The following is a 17,765-nucleotide window of genomic DNA, read 5'->3' as shown; positions in this document are numbered from 1 at the left end:
AAGCAGGCTCCAGGCTCTGAGCTGTCAGCACTGAGCCCGACGTGGGACTTGAACCCACGAACCATGAAATCGTGACCTGAGCTGAAGTCAGATGCTTAAATGACTGAGCCACCCAGGCGCCCCTCAGAGTAAGAATGTTTTAATGAAGGTAATAATGAAATCTTCCTCCTTCAAAATGTCCCAATGTGTGTCCCCTTACACATACAGTGAAACACAACCCAACAATAATAATCACATAAATTTGTTTTTAAAAAACCCCACACACAAGAAATCCTTACAGGGAGCCTTTCACCAGGGCTTGGAAAACAAAGATGTTTTCTAATTTCACGCCAAGCCAGTTAGAACACACTGGACTTTAAATACATTGTTTTTGGATAGATCGTTTATATTCCACATAAAAGGCAGAAATTTGAGCTAAAACTCCAATGTTAAAGTTTGAGATATAACTTTAAAAACCTGACTTTAATAAAGTATGCTTGCATGGGGCACGCACGCGCACACACATCTTGTCAAAGAAAAAACAAACAGCGCCACTTGGACTCATCTAAGACGAACGACCTCTAGTCATGTGCTCAAAACATGTTTGCTCCGAGCGTTAAACGGGCTTCACAGCCTAAGTAGCAGCCTGTTTTCTCAAGAGACGGGAAAGCCGGGGTTGTTGTCTAAAGGAACATGTATCTTAAAAAGTGCTTTTATAGCATCTAAATTAGTAAAGAAGCACGAAGGAAGAACACGCTAATGTAGACGGTAAGATGCATCGTCAATGCGCTTTTGAGGTTTGTGAAACACAGCTCCCTCAAGCGTTTGTATGGAGGCCTTTTGAGAGAACTATCATTTTTCTTTCCACCTCGCACAGTCCCGGTGGTCCCAGCACTGAGTTCACTCGGGTCTGAAGAGATTCAAAGCTCTCATGTATCCGCAGCCAGGACTCTGCTTTATAAAGACCCTCACCGCATCTAAAAGCATGGGATGCCTTTTCTCTCTGTGCTGACTTCAAAGGATGAGTTTTACACAGTGCAATCTAAAAAGCACACTATTGGGGCTCCTGGGTGGCTCAGTTCAGTGAAGCGTTCGACTCTTGGTTTCGCCTCAGGTCACAGTCTCGTGGTTTCCTGGGTTCAAGCCCCACGTCAGGCTCTGAGCAGGCAGCATGGAGCCTGCTTGGGATTCTCTCTCTCTCCCCCCTCTCTCTCTGCCCCTCCTCTGCTTGTGCTGTCTGTCTCTCACAATAAATAAATAAACTTAAGGAAAAAAAAAAAAGAAAGAAAAAGCACATGATTAATAAAATCCTTCTCTCAGCTTTCTCACAAAGTAAAAGAAAATCAAAACCATCAGAAAACAAAGCAAAGAAGGACACTCTTCTCTGGACCCCAGCCTAGAGCTACTCTCCTGCCCCACCCCCACCTACAAGTTGGCAGCTTCCTAGACACAGTACTCACACCCAAAGTTGCTGGCTCCGAGGGAAGAGATAGCCTTCAAACCCTACCAGCATTTGGGTGATTCAACAGGGCAGGAAAGGATCCCAGAGCAATCTTCACTAGAATGTGGTTCCAGCAAAACTTCTAAAATCAGTCGCCCTACCTCTCTCTACTCTAGGATTTCACATCCCCTCTTCAACCCACTGTTCTGGAGTCTCCACTATGCAGCTACTCTTGCCAAGGTCATCAACAGCATCCATCTTGGCAATTCCAATTCCATCCTCCTCTTCCTGACTTCTCAGTAGCATCAGCTCTGTGGACACCTCCCTCCTTCCGAAGTCACCCGAGCTTTGTGACCTCATACCCCTCTACTTTCCTTCCTCCCTGGCTGACCCCTCCTCAGGTTTCTTTGTTGGCTCTCCTCCTCTAGTCCATCTCATTCTGAGCCTCCTTTGCTCACACACACAGAGTTCTCATCCTCTCCTATGGGTTTACCTATCATGTAAATGTTACCTGCATTCAGGATTTTTTCTCTGAGTTTCAGACTCACATTCAACTGTCGACCTAACATCTCTATTTGGATATTTACCAGGTACCTCAAACTGAGAATGTCCATAACAAAACCCTTGATCCTCAAAGTTGGCACTCCCCATTAAAACAAAACAAAAAACAAAACAAAACAAAACAAAACAAAACCTCCTCTCCCAGTCTTTATTCCCCTGAGAAGTTGCCAGCGCCCAAATCTGAGAGGCATTCTTAATTCCTCCCCGGTCCTCACTCCCTATATCTCACTTACCACCAAGCGTTGATGGTTATACCTCTAAGACATATCCTTTTTTAATATATACATCAGCTTTACTGATATGTAATCCATATACCATACGATCCACCAAGCTTAAAGTGTACAATTCAATGGTCTTAGTTTATTTATAGATCTGTATGACCACTATCAAATCAGTTTTAGATATCTACAACACCCCAAAAAGAAACTATGCACCCATTAGCAGTCACTCTCAGTTTCCCCCTGGACATTGCAGTCCTGTGCATCCGTTAATCTTTCTGTCGCTATAGACTTGTCTGTCATATAAATGGAATTATGCAGTGTAGTCTTTGTGTCTGGCTTTTTTCACTTAGCATATTATAGCATGTATCAGTACTTCATTCCCTCTTATAGCCGAATAACATCTTATCGCACGGATATGCAATATTGTGTTTGTCTGCTTATTGGTTGACAGACATTTGGGTTGTTTCCATTATTTGGCAATTACGAACAATACTGCTATGAATATTTGTGTTTTTATACAGACACACGTTTTCATTTATCTTGGTATATACCTAGGAGTGAATATGCTGGATCATAAGGCAACACCGTCTAACCCAATGAAGAACGCCAGACTATTTTCCAAAGCAACTGCTTTGGAAAAATTTTGCATGACCACCAACAGTGTATGAGAGTTTCAGCTTCTACACATCCTCATCAGCCTTTGTCCCTGTTTCTCACAGTGGCTATGAAGTAACATCACATCGTGGTTTTGATTTGCCTCTCATTAACAGCGAGTGATGTTGAGAATCTTCTTGTGTGCTTATTAGCCATTCGCCTATCTTCATTGGAGAAATGTCTGTTCAGATCTTGGCCTATTTTTGAATTGGGTTATCTTTTTATTACTGAGGGGTAAGCATTCTTTATATATGGTCCATATATGTCCCTTATCAGATTATAGGATTTTCAAACATTTTTTCTCATCCTGTGGGTTTTCTTTTCCTTCTCTTGATGGTAAGCTTTTAATTTTGATGTCCAAGTTATCTATTCTTCTTTTTCACTTGTGCTTTTGGTGTTACATTTCAAAAAAATCATTGCCTAGCCCAAGGTCATAAAGATTAATACCCATGTGGTCTTCTAAGAGTGTTACAGTTCTAGGTTTTACATTTAGTCCTTTGATTCACTTTGAATTACTTTTTATATATGGTGTAAGGTAAGGGTCCAACTTTTTTCCTTTTCATGGTGATATCCAGTTGTCCCACACCATTTGTTGAAGAGACTATTTCCCAAAGAATTGTCTTAACACATTTGTCAAAAATCACTTACCATACATGTATGTATTTATTTCTGATCAATTCTATTCCAAAAATCTATAGGTCTATCCTTAAGCCAGTACCACACTTGCTTGATTACTGTAGCTTTATATTAAGTTTTGAAATCAGAAAGGACAAATCTTCCAATTCTCCTCTTTCTCAAGATTGTTTTGGCTATTCTGGATCCCTTAACTTTCTATATGAATTTTAGTATCTGTCGATTTCTGCAAAAAAGTCCCCTGAGATTTTGATACAGATTACACTGAATCTATAGATCAATTTAGGGAGTACTGCCATTTTAACAATAGTAAGTCTTCTGATCCATGAACATCAGATGTTTTGCCATTTATTTAGATTTTTTTTTAATTTTTTCAACGTTTTGTAGTTTTAAGAGTGTAAATTTTACATTTCTCTGATTATACTTATTCCTATTTTTTCTTTTTCATGTTATTATAAGAGGAAATATTTTCTTTTTTTTTAAAGCTTATTTATTTATGTTTGAGAGAGAGAGAGAGAGCATAAGCAGAGGAGGAGCGGGGGGTGGGGGGAGAGAATCCCAAGCAGGCTCCACACTCGGCATGGAGCCTGATGTGGGGCTTGATCCCACAACTGTGAGATCACGACCTGAGCTGATATCAAGAGTCGGGCTTGGGGTGCCTATGTGGCTCTGTTGGTTAAGCGTCTGACTTCGGCTGAGGCCACAATCTCATGGCTCATGGGCTCAAGCCCCACATTGGGCTCTGTGTTGACAGCTCAGAGCCTGGAGCCTGCTTCAGATTCTGTCTCTCTCTCTCTCTCTCTCTCTCTCTGCTCCCTCCTACTACCACCACCACTTGTGCCCTCTCTCTCTCTCTCTCTCTCTCAAAAAATAATAAACATTAAAAAAAAATTCAGGCTTAACTGACTGAGCCACCTAGGCACCCCTAGAGGAAGTTTTTTTTTTTTAATTAACTTTTTAAATGTTAATTTATTTTTGATTGAGAGAGAAAGAGAGACATCAGGAAATATTTTCTTAATTTTATTTCAGATTGTTCACTATAGATATATAGCACTACAATTGATTTTTGTATATTGATCTTGTATCCTGCAACCTTCCTGATAGTTTAGTGGATTCCTTAGATCATTCCATACCCATGATCATGTCATTTGCAAATAGAGATAGTTTTACTTCTTCCTTTCCAAATTAGAAGCTTTTTATTTCATACCCTTTCCTAGCTTCCCTGGCTAGAACTCCCAGTGCAATACTGAATAGAAGTGATGAGAGTGAACATCCCTGTCTTGTTCCTGATCTTAGGGGGAAAGTTTTCAGTCCTTCGTATTAAGTGTGATCAGTTAGCTGTGGGCTTCTCATAGATGCCCTTTTCAGGTTAAACAACTTCCCTTCAATTCCTGCTTTGTTGTTGTGGTTGTTGTTGTTTGGTTTGTTGTTGTTTTTTTTCATCTTAAAGGGGTGTTGGTATTGGTCTAATACCTTCTCTACATAAGACATACCCTTTCACACTTATGTTTCCTTCTGTATACTCTTCCCATACCATCTCCATAGCTCAGTATTTCTCATCTTTAGAGGTCTCTAATTTAGGAATTCTTGAACCATCCTGAATTATTCAAAAATCTCGGGGCGCATGGGTGGCGCAGTCAGTTAGGCGTCTGACTTCAGCCAGGTCACGATCTCGCGGTCCGGGAGTTCGAGCCCCGCGTCAGGCTCTGGGCTGATGGCTCAGAGCCTGGAGCCTGTTTCCGATTCTGTGTCTCCCTCTCTCTGCCCCTCCCCCGTTCGTGCTCTGTCTCTCTCTGTCCCAAAAATAAATAAACGCTGAAAAAAAAAATTTTTTTAAAAAAAAATCTCTATCTATCACTCTCTCTTCCCCAGTCTATCACCTATACTTCAAAGCATTCAGCCATTAGTATTGTAAGTACGAATTTTGATAATCCTTGGTTTAGTATTTGCCAGCAGGTATTCATTGTTTTTATCTTCACAACAACCTTACTAGGTAGACGCTCTTATCACCATTTTATAAATGGGGAAATAGAAAGAGAGTTTAAGGGTCTTGTTCTGGGTTATGGAGTTTATAAGTGGCAGAGTCAGGTTAAAAACCCAGGTCGCCTCGCTCCCAAGACCATTCTCTTAAACATTTGCTATCATGTCTATCAATAGTTGCTTTTACCTCTTACCTTATTTGCTATCTGTATGCAGGCATCGCCAATCTCATTTATTGCTGTATTTTTAGCATCTAACACCATGTACAGCTGGTGTTCATTAACTAGTTAACGAACAAATGGGACACGGGTCTCATGATGCCCCACAAGAAACGAGTTCCACGTGACTCTGGTAAGTACTACTGACTAATTCACAAGGCTCATTCATTTTTGAGACCCTTCCGTAAGAAAGTTTGCTTAATTTTAATTCAACGTTTTCTAAACTCATTGAAGCACCGACCCATCTTCCCACCTTTGTCCCCACTGCATTAATAGTCTAGGGAACTGTGTTCCTCGGAACGCACATTGAGAAATACGGCCCCAGAGAGGCAGTCCAGACAGCACAGCTCCTGGAAGGATGCGTGTGTTTCCCCTTTCTGTGTCGGCTCCACTCTCATCTAAAAAGTCTAACCTAGGGTCCCTGAGAGCTCTCCCCTGGCCACAGCTCAGTCCAAAAAGAAAACTCCAATACTAAGTTTTCCTTTTTCTTTCCTGGAGCTCCTAAAGGGCCCACTGGGACACTAAGGAGATATAAAGATTTTTCCAACTATGAGAAGGGCTCATCTCCCCTGTGCGTTTGTGGTCCTGTAATTTATCACAGAGGGAGCTGTAATCTTCTCAGAGCTCTGGTTTGTTGAATGTGATTCAAACAAATTCACCCTTCATGATGTATACTTTAACCTATTTTCAGAATGCAGTCAAAGCCAGTGATGTGTTAACCACAAAATTGTTATATTTCTTTCCTATATACTTACTGTACTGCTGATATTTAAATCATAGCTTCAGATGTCGAATGACTTCAAAATCTTCGTAGCTCTCTGAGTCTTCAAGGTTATCTACTCAGACTTTCTCTGAAAAAGGAGAAAAGAATTTCAACTTAGAAATCTAAGAAAAAAAATTAGCCAATCATATAAGACAACCACATGTATGAGCAAAACAGGATACACTGCTGTGATTAATTTTCTGCTCCTAAAGAGATTTTATTCTTTCAATTATTCATCTACATCAGCTACAGCAAATTACAGGCAGTGGTTAGAGTACCTTTTAAAACCTCTTAGAAAAAATACTCAATAAAAAAAAGTCTTTCTTTCATCTTAAACCCAGTAATAAAGTCATTTCTATGCAATGGTTCTCCACAGTTTCTATACATTTATATATTTGGTCTAAAGGCAAGAATTACCTTGAATAAATATGAGCACTTTCTCAAATACAAATTTACATCAGATCCAAATAAGGGGACTTGGAAAAGAAGCCTTGTAACAAAGGGAGACTTGAAAACACAGAGAAGGATGGGTTGGAATTCATCAAGGAATTGGACGTGTATTGCCAGAAGGAAGTGACAAAGGCCCAACTCCTTAGAAAAAGAGACACACTGAAGAAAGAAGTTGGAAGACTAGCATAAAGTCTAGGGTGTCCAGAGTGAGTAACTGGGCTAGGACTCAGTCTATGCCATTAAGTCCACACAGATAAAATCTTCAACAGCTCTTTTCCTCACATGCTGGCGAACGAGGGAAAACCCCACTCGTATTAGAAGTATAACCGAGGAGGATGAAGGCATATGTCCATTTCCCAGTGTGATTTTCCTAGCTGCGTGTAATCTGTATACAAGATAACTCACTTGCTAACAGGTTCATTTCTTACACTCCAAATGGCTGACTGCCTGCGTGGCATTCCGATGCCTCAGCCGGGGAGAGGGGTACCAAACATAAGCAAGGCTCCAGCCCTGAGATCCGGGACGAAAGAGGAAAGCCCCTGCATCTGTTAGATAGTTAGTGGTTAGTTGGTCAGTGGTTGAATGTTAGTGGCTTTGGAAAACCTTTGTTTCGGGAAACTGAGGCACTTCCTCTTATCTCCTCCCGATGTCTGTTCCGTGCTTCCTTGCATTACCGTTTGAAAAAGTCATCTTAGCAAAGAGTTCACTCAAGCACAGAAGGCCCTGAGCTGGACAGCGGCCAACCACACACCAGCGTTGTAAAGGACCAGGGCTGGCGTCAGTTCTTAGTTTGTAGAAACATATGGGAGGCATGGCATCAGATCCTATCTTACCTAGTGTAGAGAGAACGGGGTTCCTCTCCACAAGCCCTTGCTGAGGCAACTTATGAGGCAATCAGTTTGTGGTGATGAGGGGATGCAGGGGAGTCAACCCACATGAAGTTCCCCCAAAGCAAAAAAAAAAAAAAAAATACATTATTGTCACCCAGGCCCAGTGAAATTCAGACAGCTGTGAACTCTTGCTTCAAACCACAAATATGGTTGTGGTAAACACAGACAAACTATTGGGTTTAAGTAGACTATCTCTTGTGCCAAAAATACATATATATTTCTTTTCCCTCCTCCCCCACAAATCTGTTTATTACTAAAAAGCTGTGGAGCCTTGTGAACTGGGCTAGACCAGTGTAAGCCTGTCTTTCCCCCGGGGCCCTCCTCAGTATACTAAACTGGGGAGGGATTTGCCTGAGTTAGAGAAGGAGACCCACTTTCTGTACTGGCCACAGAGCAATGAAGAATGAAATTATTCAAAAGGAGAAAGGCCAAGAGAACCAAAAGAAGCCAAGAGGTAAGGGAGAAGAAGAAATCCTCATCTCTCCCTCTTAGATCTATTCTCCGCCAGACTCCCATGTCTGACCTTGGCCCAAGTCCCCCAAGCGTCCTCCCGAGCAGGGCTTCTCAAAGTTGAGTGTGCAGGAGGGTCCCCTTGGAACTCGACAACTGTGAGTCAAGAAAGAAGAGAATCTACACAGTGGAGATCATGAGCCCAAGGACCAAGAAGGAGTCTGAAAGGCCTGTACCTACATCACTAGTTCCGGGAATCTGGCTTTCTCAGAGACAACCTGTCACTAGCTAAGAAACTTCAGAATATGGTTGCTGACAGGTAAACGAAACCATAAATCGGCTTTAATGCACACAAGATAACTTGGGGAAAGAAAAGAGCAAAACCGCAAAGAGGAAAGGGTCCAAATTAAGTGACGGGCTGAAGTTTAGTAAACTAGTCAAACCTGCATAACGGCGGCAAAATTCCAGAGGGAAACAGGGCTCTGGGGGAAAGAGCATCAATGTGCAGCAGGCAGAGGCACCCAAGTCAGGGTCTTAGCTCGTCTTGCCGGGGCTCGTTCCCACCTTCTGAAATATTGCTTCCGGGTCAAAAACAAACTTTCATCTGACTTTCAGATGATTACACACCCCTGGACAAAACCTCTCATATGACTTTGTGACTAATTCTAGACCAGCTGCATCTGGAGGGAAGATACACCAGAGAAAAACATACTTTCGTGTTTCAAAAGACTTAGGTTTGACAGGAGGTGCCGATAGAGGTGCCCACAGTGAAAGGACCTTTATGGTGAGTTTTATTCACATACTGCTTAACTAACTACAGTGTCAGGTGCCTCGAGGTTTGGAGCATCTAGCAAGGTCTTCCCCTTCCTCTACCAGGCATCCAATTACAGACCCTAGGGATGAGGCTTCCACGAGACCCATTTTTGCTCTGGCTACCCATCTTTCTTTTCCTGGATGCCTACAACAAGGGAAGGAGGTTCTTAAAGATATTTTCATGGGGCGCCTGGGTGGCGCAGTCGATTAAGCGTCCGACTTCAGCCAGGTCACGATCTCGCGGTCCGTGAGTTCGAGCCCCGCGTCAGGCTCTGGGCTGATGGCTCAGAGCCTGGAGCCTGTCTCCGATTCTGTGTCTCCCTCTCTCCCTGCCCCTCCTCCATTCATGCTCTGTCTCTCTCTGTCCCAAAAATAAATAAACGTTGAAAAAAAAAAAAGATATTTTCAGGAGCCATGGGCACTTCCTCCCTCTCCTCATATAAATCTCAAGATACCTTTCAGGATTCAGCTTAGATGCCTCCAGTTTCCATGAGACCCTTCTCTGACTGTCTCACTTCTTCCTCAGTGAGTTTTCTCTCTCCTGAATTCGTGCCAATTATCTAATGATAAATGACCACTAGAATTAATTCTTGACTATCTACGGTTTGGTTAGCCAGGGAATCAATAATAATAATAAATAATCATTATTATTTGAGCATTTGTAAAACAAAAATAAACAAGATGCCTCCAAATCAACAAAACCATGCACCTGTTAGAAGGTAGCCACTAGCTGGAAGTATACAATAACCTGTAGACATCGCCACAGGTCTGTAATTGTGTGGGGAGAGTCCCATTCCATTACCCCTTGGACATGTACTTACTATATTGGTGTCCCAGGTGTCATCTGCTAGCATTCATTCCAGGACCACACAAGTTGATGGAAAAACCATTAGTAAGTGACTGGACAGGTCATGTGCAGGAGCCAAGGTTAGAGGCAATTAAGCAATGACAACAGTCGGAAGGTGATATAGGAGAGAGGACACCAGGGACACGGTGGGGGGTGGGGACTCCCTTCAAAGATCACTGAGGCCAATGAGATGACTTTAGAAAGAAGAAAGGACAGTTCTCAAGGACACACTAAGACAGCCCAGGTTTCATTTTAATATGGGGGAAGGCATATAGAAATCTTGGTTAAAGAACAAATAATAGACCATTTTAAGAGTACTGACCATGGGCCCATTTTATCTGTGAAATGATTTATAGGAGAGTTTGTCATCCTGAACTCTTATGCTTGCAATATTTTTGCACATTGAGATCATATTTATGGAACAGTGAATGTTTTCCGAAATACTGGCTTCTTCCCAAACTAAATGTTGGTAGTCTTCACTAAGTAATGGTATATTAAATGCATTCCGAAGTATAATTTGACTGTGACTATCCATTTGTATTCTACTTCTCTTAATCAAGAGTTACCTGCCTTTCATATGTTCATATTTTTTTTCCTCTCTAAAATGAGACTGTGGGTTTTTAGCTTGTATTGTGTGTTCTTAGTATTTCATGGGCAGGGAGCCAGTGCTCAATAAATAGATGCCGAAAGACCGACAGAGGTACCAGTGGGCATGGGGCAGCTCATTCCCCCCATGAAGGCTCTGGCAGTCAGCACTCCACCAGCTGCAGGAAGATGCGCACAATCAAAATAGCAACTGACGCGGGGACACATGAAGGAGAGGGAGCTAAAATAAGCACCTCAATCCTCCCTGGTGAGATCCAGAAGCTCCACCACCCTGCTGTCCTTGGGGCCATCTTCCTAGGGGGACACATTTCCCATTTGATGGGCTTTCAGCTGTTACTGGCTAGGTCTCCCATATACCCCATTACAGTTACAGTTCTCAAAAGGTAGCATCAGGTCCTCTTATGTTTTATGCTCCTACAAAATCATGGGAGGTGTTCTGCTTCAAAATCCAAAGAATGTAGGTACTATCTAAAATCACAAGTAGAAAAATTAAGTTAATGGGCGGAATTCTCAATTTTACCTTCCGTCATATGTATATATTTTTCAAAATCTTTCTTGCCTTCTAGCACTTGTACTAGTACTTGCCTAGTAGTAACCACAAAATGCATAAACAAGTAGCAAGCAAACATTGAAGAAAAATTCAGCTTGCTGTTTGATAGACACATGTACTTGGGAATATGACTTTATGTTGTTTATAGCACCCAAATATAGTACTGTGGACCAAATGTTCATGTCTCCCAAAGTTGACATTTTGAAAAGTTCTAATCCCCAAGATGATAATATGTGCAGTTGGGGCCATTGGGAGGTGATTAGGTCCTGAAGGTGGAGTCCTCATGGGATTAGTGCTCTTATGAGAGAGAGAGAGAGAGAGAGAGAGAGAGAGAGCTTGCTGCTTCTCTCTGCTCTCCACCATGTGAGGACATAGCAAGGTGGCCATCTGCAAACCAGGAAGAGACCCCTCACTAGGAACAGAACCTGCTAACACCTTGATCTTGGACTCGCTAGCTTCCAGAACTGTGAGAAATAAGCGTCTGTCATTTAAGCCATCCAGTTTATGTTATTCTTGTTACAACAACCCGAACTAAGATCTATATGAAGAGCCAACTTTATATTTAGTGATTAAATATATGTGCGTATACATATATATTATGTATAGACACATACACATATGTGTACATAATTATGTATATAATGACAAAACACATCATATGCTAAGTTGTGAAACAGAAAAACAGAATGCAACATTTCAGCATTTCCAAGTGTACCTCAAAAAGCACCATGACTTTCTCCAAGTTTCCTTAAACTTGAACAGTCTGAAAGCCACCACCTGAGTATATTTTTACTGGCAGTTCCAGAAGGCACTCTAGCCGTATAGCTGCCACAACAAAAAAGGCCCTTCACAGAATCAAGTGCTCATGGTTTCTTCTGTCAGAGGCAATTGGACTTCCCAGTGGATCACGCCAGGCTCAAAGCAGCCACAATATCATGGCCCTCCTTTTGGGCTCCTAGACACTCACAGTCTATCTGTGTGATGCAGCACTTGGTGAAGACAAACATTTTCTATTACTCTCTACTGACTTCATGGGTGCATATTTTCACAAAACTAAGGTTATTATGCTGGGCTTTGCTCTTTCTTTCTTAAGTGAACAACAAACACCAAATAAAAGGCCTATTGATAAGCAAGCTGCATCTGATAAGAAAAATATGCTCTATGGGCTGGAGTTCACTCTCTGTATACTCTGCTATCATCCCTTTCGATAGGTAAGGAGGTAATGGGTCTCTTGATGGGTAAGGAGGTAAGGAGGTGACTTTTGGTCACTCTCACTTCCTTACTCTCATCTTAAGTTATGTCTTCTGGGTGCATGTCCCAGAGGTGGGTCTCAACAGGTTCAAGTATAAGGAGCTCCTGTCTAATCTCAAATTATTTCTTGTACCCACCCTCTGCCATCCGTTGCATAGTTAGTAAGACAATGTCAAAAGGCTACTATGAACTCAGTAATGCGTCTCACAGATTTACATTTTATAAGTCACAGCACTTAGGAGCATTTCAAGTAATAGTGCTTCTATTGGGGGGAATGCAAATGGGCACAGACCCTGTGGAAAACAGTATGGGGGTTCCTTAAAAAAATCAAAATTAGAACTACCATATGATCCAGTGATCACACTAGCGGGTATTCACCCAAAGAATACAAAAATACTTTAGTCTTCTCTTCCATCTCCTTGAAAAGATATATGTTCCCATACTTTTATGGCAGCATTATTTAAAGTAGCCAAAATAATGGCAGCAGCCCAAGTGTCCACTGACACACACACACTGGAATATTACTTGGTCATAAAAAAGAATGAAGACTTGCCATTTGCATGCAGAGACATGGATAGATCTAAACAGTTTAACACTAAGTGAAATAAGTCAGTCAGAGAAAGACAAATACCATATGATCTCACTCATATGTGGATTTTAAGAAACAAAACAAAGAAAGGGAAAAAAAAAAGAGGGAGGGAGTAACCAAAAAACAGACTCTTAACTACAGAGAACAACAGAGAACTACAGAGAACTACAGAGAACTCTTAACTACAGAGATCATTACCAGAGTGGAGGTGGGTGGGGGGATCGGTTAAACAGGTTGATGGGGGTTATGAACACACTTATCTTCACGGACCAGCACCGAATAATGTACAGAATTGTTGACTCGCTCTCGTCTACCAAAAAGCAATATAACAATGTATGTTAACTATATGGGATTAAAATATAAATAAATTGATACAGGGCACCTGGGTGGCTCAGTCGGTTAAGTGGCCGACTCCAGCTCAGGTCATGGTCCCGTTCGTGCGTTCGAACCCCGCGTTGGGCTCTGTGCTGACAGCTCAGAGCCTGGAGCCTGCTTCGGATTCTGTGTCTTCCTCTCTCTCTGCCCCTCCCCTGCTCACGCTCTGTCTCTCTCTCTCTCCCTCTCTCTCTCAAAAATAAATAAATAAATGTTAAAAAAAATTTTTTTTAAAATAACATAAAAGCTTTAAGCGAGATTGACAACCTTTCACAAGATTCTACCCACTTCACAGTCAGTATCTCCAAGATAAATCTACACATCTTTAATAACACAGATTAGTTTCTGACTTCTCTGCCTAGGGCAAAACGGATCTTCATCACTGTGAAAGTCCAAACGCAGTTTGTAGCCCATACCTCCTGGGAGACACCTTATTGCCAGAAGAGAGACAAAAGAACTCTCTCCCCAGATCTTGGGGCAGGGCTCAACCTGCAGACCTCTGTCATGGAGATGTCCTCTGACTCTGCTACACTTGCACCGAAGTCCCACTAAAGGCAGTCTTTACCCTTGAGATCGGTTTATTTGGCTTCTGGCAACCAAGTCAAACAGATGTGACCTTAGCATCTACTGACTATAAGGCCCCGAGTTGTGTGCAGAGAAGAAAAAAAGAAACTCAGGCAACATTGCAGGTATGAAAGACTTTTAAAGAAAAGTAATTTAAAGGTCCAAGTAGAAGAAACGAACACAAAATGGAGAGGCTAAAAAGGGAAAGGGTAAACCCTAAGATTTCTCTTCAAAGAAGAAAGCCATTTGGGCATCTAATGCTTGAGGATGAAAAGGCAGGTCATGAAACCCTCACACCTTAGTGGTAGGAGCAGAAAATGGCATAGCCACTTGGGAGATCAGTTTGGTTGTCTTTTTATAAAGTTTAAATACATATTTACCATCTGACCCTGCCATCCTGGTCTTAGGCAGCGATCCATGAGGAAATGAAAACTAACGTTCCCATAAACGCCTGTACATGAATGATACGGGAGTTTTATTCCTAATCACTCAAAACTGGACACAACCCAAATGCCCTTCAATTGGTGAATGGGTAAGCAAACTCTATCTACACAACGGAATATTACCTAGCAATGAAGGAACAAATTACCAAAACACACAACAACATGGTTATATCTCAAGTGCATTAAGCTTAGTGACAGCTGCCAGACTCAAAAAGCTATATATTGTGTGATTCCATTTATGTGATGTTTGGAAAAGGCAGAACTATAAGGACAGAAAACAGATCCGTGGTTGCCAGAGGTCAGAACCGAGGGGAGAGATTGATTACAGTGGAGCACTAGAAATATTTTAGGGTGATGGAGATTTACATCTTCATTGCAGTGGTTACATGACTATGCACTTATCAAGACACATAGCCGTTTACTTTTTAAAAGTGTGAATTTTAGTATGTGTAAATTATACATTAATAAATCAGACTTTTTTTTAAAAGCAGCACTTAGCAATTATGCCAACAAAATTATCTCATGGAATGGGCCTATTCTTACCTTCTACAAAGTTCTACAAGCCATTTATCCAAATTCCTCTATTAACTCCCACCCCCAATTTCTTCTCATACAATATTTATGAGATGATTGGTTGCTCGTTTGTAGGAGAAAAAGCTCCTTCAGGCATATGAAATATCTTAAAGTAACCTCTGAGTCTTTAGATAATTATGGGAACTCTCCTGTATTAAAAATAGACTTGGGTGTGTGCCTCTTTGTTCTGGTGCTAAATATGGGCTGGCTGGTCACTGAGGAAAGTAGGCAGGTAAGACTCCAATGGTTCTGTCCATCTATACCGACTGTCACCACAAAACCATTAAATCACCAAGAAGTTCAGGTACCATGGACCTTATGTGTTGAACTACATTGAAGATAAACCAAGGTTACTGCTAAAATCTTTAGGGAAGAAGTAAGTCTAAGACAAACCTTGCAAAACTTTAGTAAGGTAGAAAAATAAAAAACATCACTGTACTATTAAACAGCATAACTGCCCTATGATTTGATCTACATATGCAGACTAAAAACAGTATGAATGACTCTGGTCATTCATTCAATACCCAGCAGATACATCTTTTTTTTTTTTTTTAATGTTTATTTATTTTTGAGAGAGAGCGCGCGCAAGCCAGGAAGGGGCAGAGAGAGGAGACACAGAATCTGAAGCGGGTTCCGGGCTCAGGGCCCGATGTGGAACTTGACTCACAAGCTGTAAGATCATGACCTGAGCTGAAGTCGGATGCTTAACCGACTGAGCCACCCAGGCACCCCTACCCAGCAGATACATCCTGATTGCCTACACACGTGCTAGGCATGAGAGATACGATGACAAATGAACATCCCCGTCATTATGGAGCTCACATTCTCTTGGGAGTGATAGATCAATTATAAATACACGAATGGACAAATAAATTGCTCAATCGATTATAGACTGTAGGTTTGTAAAAGCTTTGGGGAGGGGCACGGGGTAAGAGAAGGTGGGACTTATATTTTAGATAAAGTGGGCAGGTATCTCTGCGGAGACCTGGAAAACTGGGGAAGCAAGCTGAGGAGTATGTGGAGCGAGAGTTGATCTGGCAGAAGAAAGGAGACCAGTACAGATCCTCAGGTCTCGAGATGGGCGTGTGACTGGGTGTCCAAGGGACAAGCGAGGTGGCTGGAGTGGGGTGAGGGCAAGGAGGTGCGGCTGGGGAGCTGGCAGGAAACGCTGGTCAGAGACAGCTGGCACAGATCATTACAGGCTCTGTGCCAAAAAAGGACTTGGGGTCTTATTCAGAGTTTATCCAGAGCTGGGTTTATCCAGAAGCCACTGTTGGGCGTGGGCAAGGGAGTGACGTGATCTTGATTTAGTTTTAGATATTACCTATAGTTATGCCAAGGAAAATAGGCTGTAGGGGAAGGCAGACAGGCAAGGTGGACCAGAAGAAACAGAGAACCTGACAGGAGAGGCCACTCCAGCCAGACAGCCAGGCAGAGAGGGTCAGCCCTAGATGGGGCGGTGACAGTAGAGGAGATCAGAAGGGACTGGCTGGGCAACCGGGTGCACGATGGTGCCACTGACCAAGAGACAAGGTGCTGAGACCTGCTACAGATTCATTCTGTATCCAGCAGCCGCCAAGCCACTCCACGGGAAATTTATATTATATTCCTATCAAGAAGTGAGATCGGCGAATTCAGATAAAGGAAAGGTCAATTTGACTCAAATAACATTATTCCTTCAGACTTGAAAAGCTTTACAGTGGTAAGAGTTGACTCAGGACCCGTTTAGGTATTAATTTTATCCTGCAAAAGCATCCCCACCGGCTAGCGTATTTACTATATACAGCCAAGAAACAGATTTCTGTAAGAAACTATATATTCCATTAGTGAACTTTGCAGGAAACAAAGGTTTCCGGCGAAGCTAATAAAAACTTCAAAGCTTCTCAAATATCTACAATGCTTTGAGGAGCCCCTTTATCTAATCCTTACTAAAAGAAAAGAATGTCAGCCAGATTGAAGAATATGGATATTCTTTACTACATTTACATTATAAAAAAGCTCTGTCCGACGGGAAACAGAAGTCAAATTATGAGACTCTAATTAGTTTACATGTGAAGGCCTTTTATATAAACACTGTTTGCTTGACATAATCCACATCAAAGCATCTACCTGCTTTACGGATTATGTTCTTCAGCTGTCCTAAGATTTCAATGCTGACAAAGCTCTTTCTGAGTTTTACCAAAGCTGCGTCTAACCTAGGAAGCGGCCAGGAACAGCACACGAGTGCACCGTGCGATCAAGTTTGGCACCTGCAAGTCCGAAGTGCAGTAGGAAGAAGGCCAGAGAGGCTCCGCTTCCACATTATTGGACTCTCTGTGCATGTCCCAGATCCCATCTGCTTCATCCAAGGCAACATTCGTGCCCAGGATCCAACACACAAGGAAAAGTTTAACTTGTTTTGATTGGCGTAACTGTGGCCTGCTAACCTGCACCATGTCGTTCGGGAAGAGGCCACTCCCGCATTTTCCATCTTTTCCTCCTTCTTTCCGCCGATTCCACAGCACAGAGCCTGATGGGAAGCCAGATCGAAACACACTCGGGGACGCCGAGCACGGGGACCTCTGGAGACAACAGGCATAGACTTTCCATCTCTTCCTTTTGGGGAGAAAATGTTTCCATCCAGTTGGAACCATCCACATTTGAAACCATCTTATAAACGTAGTCTGCTTTTGGTTTTTTTAAAAGTTTTCCTCAAAAGGGGGGTGCCTCGTGGCTCAGTCGGTTAAGCAACTGACTTCGGCTCAGGTCACGATCTCAAGATTCGTGGGATTGAGCCCCACATCGGGCTCTGTGCTGACAGCTCGGAGCCTGGAGCCTGCTTCGGATTCTGGGTCTCCCTCTCTGCCCCTCCCCTGATCACGCACTCTCTCTCTCTCTCTTTCTCTCTCTCTAAAAGATTAATAATCAACATTAA

General features: G+C 42.3%; 1 protein-coding gene across 3 annotated transcripts in view; it reads right to left on the bottom strand.

Annotated features, from left to right (window-relative positions):
• The window catches only part of SVIL (supervillin), a 235,284-nt gene that overhangs the window by 163,124 nt on the left and 54,395 nt on the right, over positions 1 to 17,765 (bottom strand). For all 3 annotated transcript variants that reach the window (XM_045462535.1, XM_045462533.1, XM_045462534.1), the window contains exon 2: positions 6,443 to 6,538. The gene's annotated coding sequence lies outside the window, so the exon portion shown is untranslated. The remainder of the gene's footprint in view (positions 1 to 6,442; positions 6,539 to 17,765) is intronic.

Source organism: Leopardus geoffroyi, chromosome B4 (assembly GCF_018350155.1).
Source record: "Leopardus geoffroyi isolate Oge1 chromosome B4, O.geoffroyi_Oge1_pat1.0, whole genome shotgun sequence".
NCBI lineage: Eukaryota > Metazoa > Chordata > Mammalia > Carnivora > Felidae > Leopardus > Leopardus geoffroyi.
This window is presented reverse-complemented; position numbering and strand designations above follow the sequence as displayed.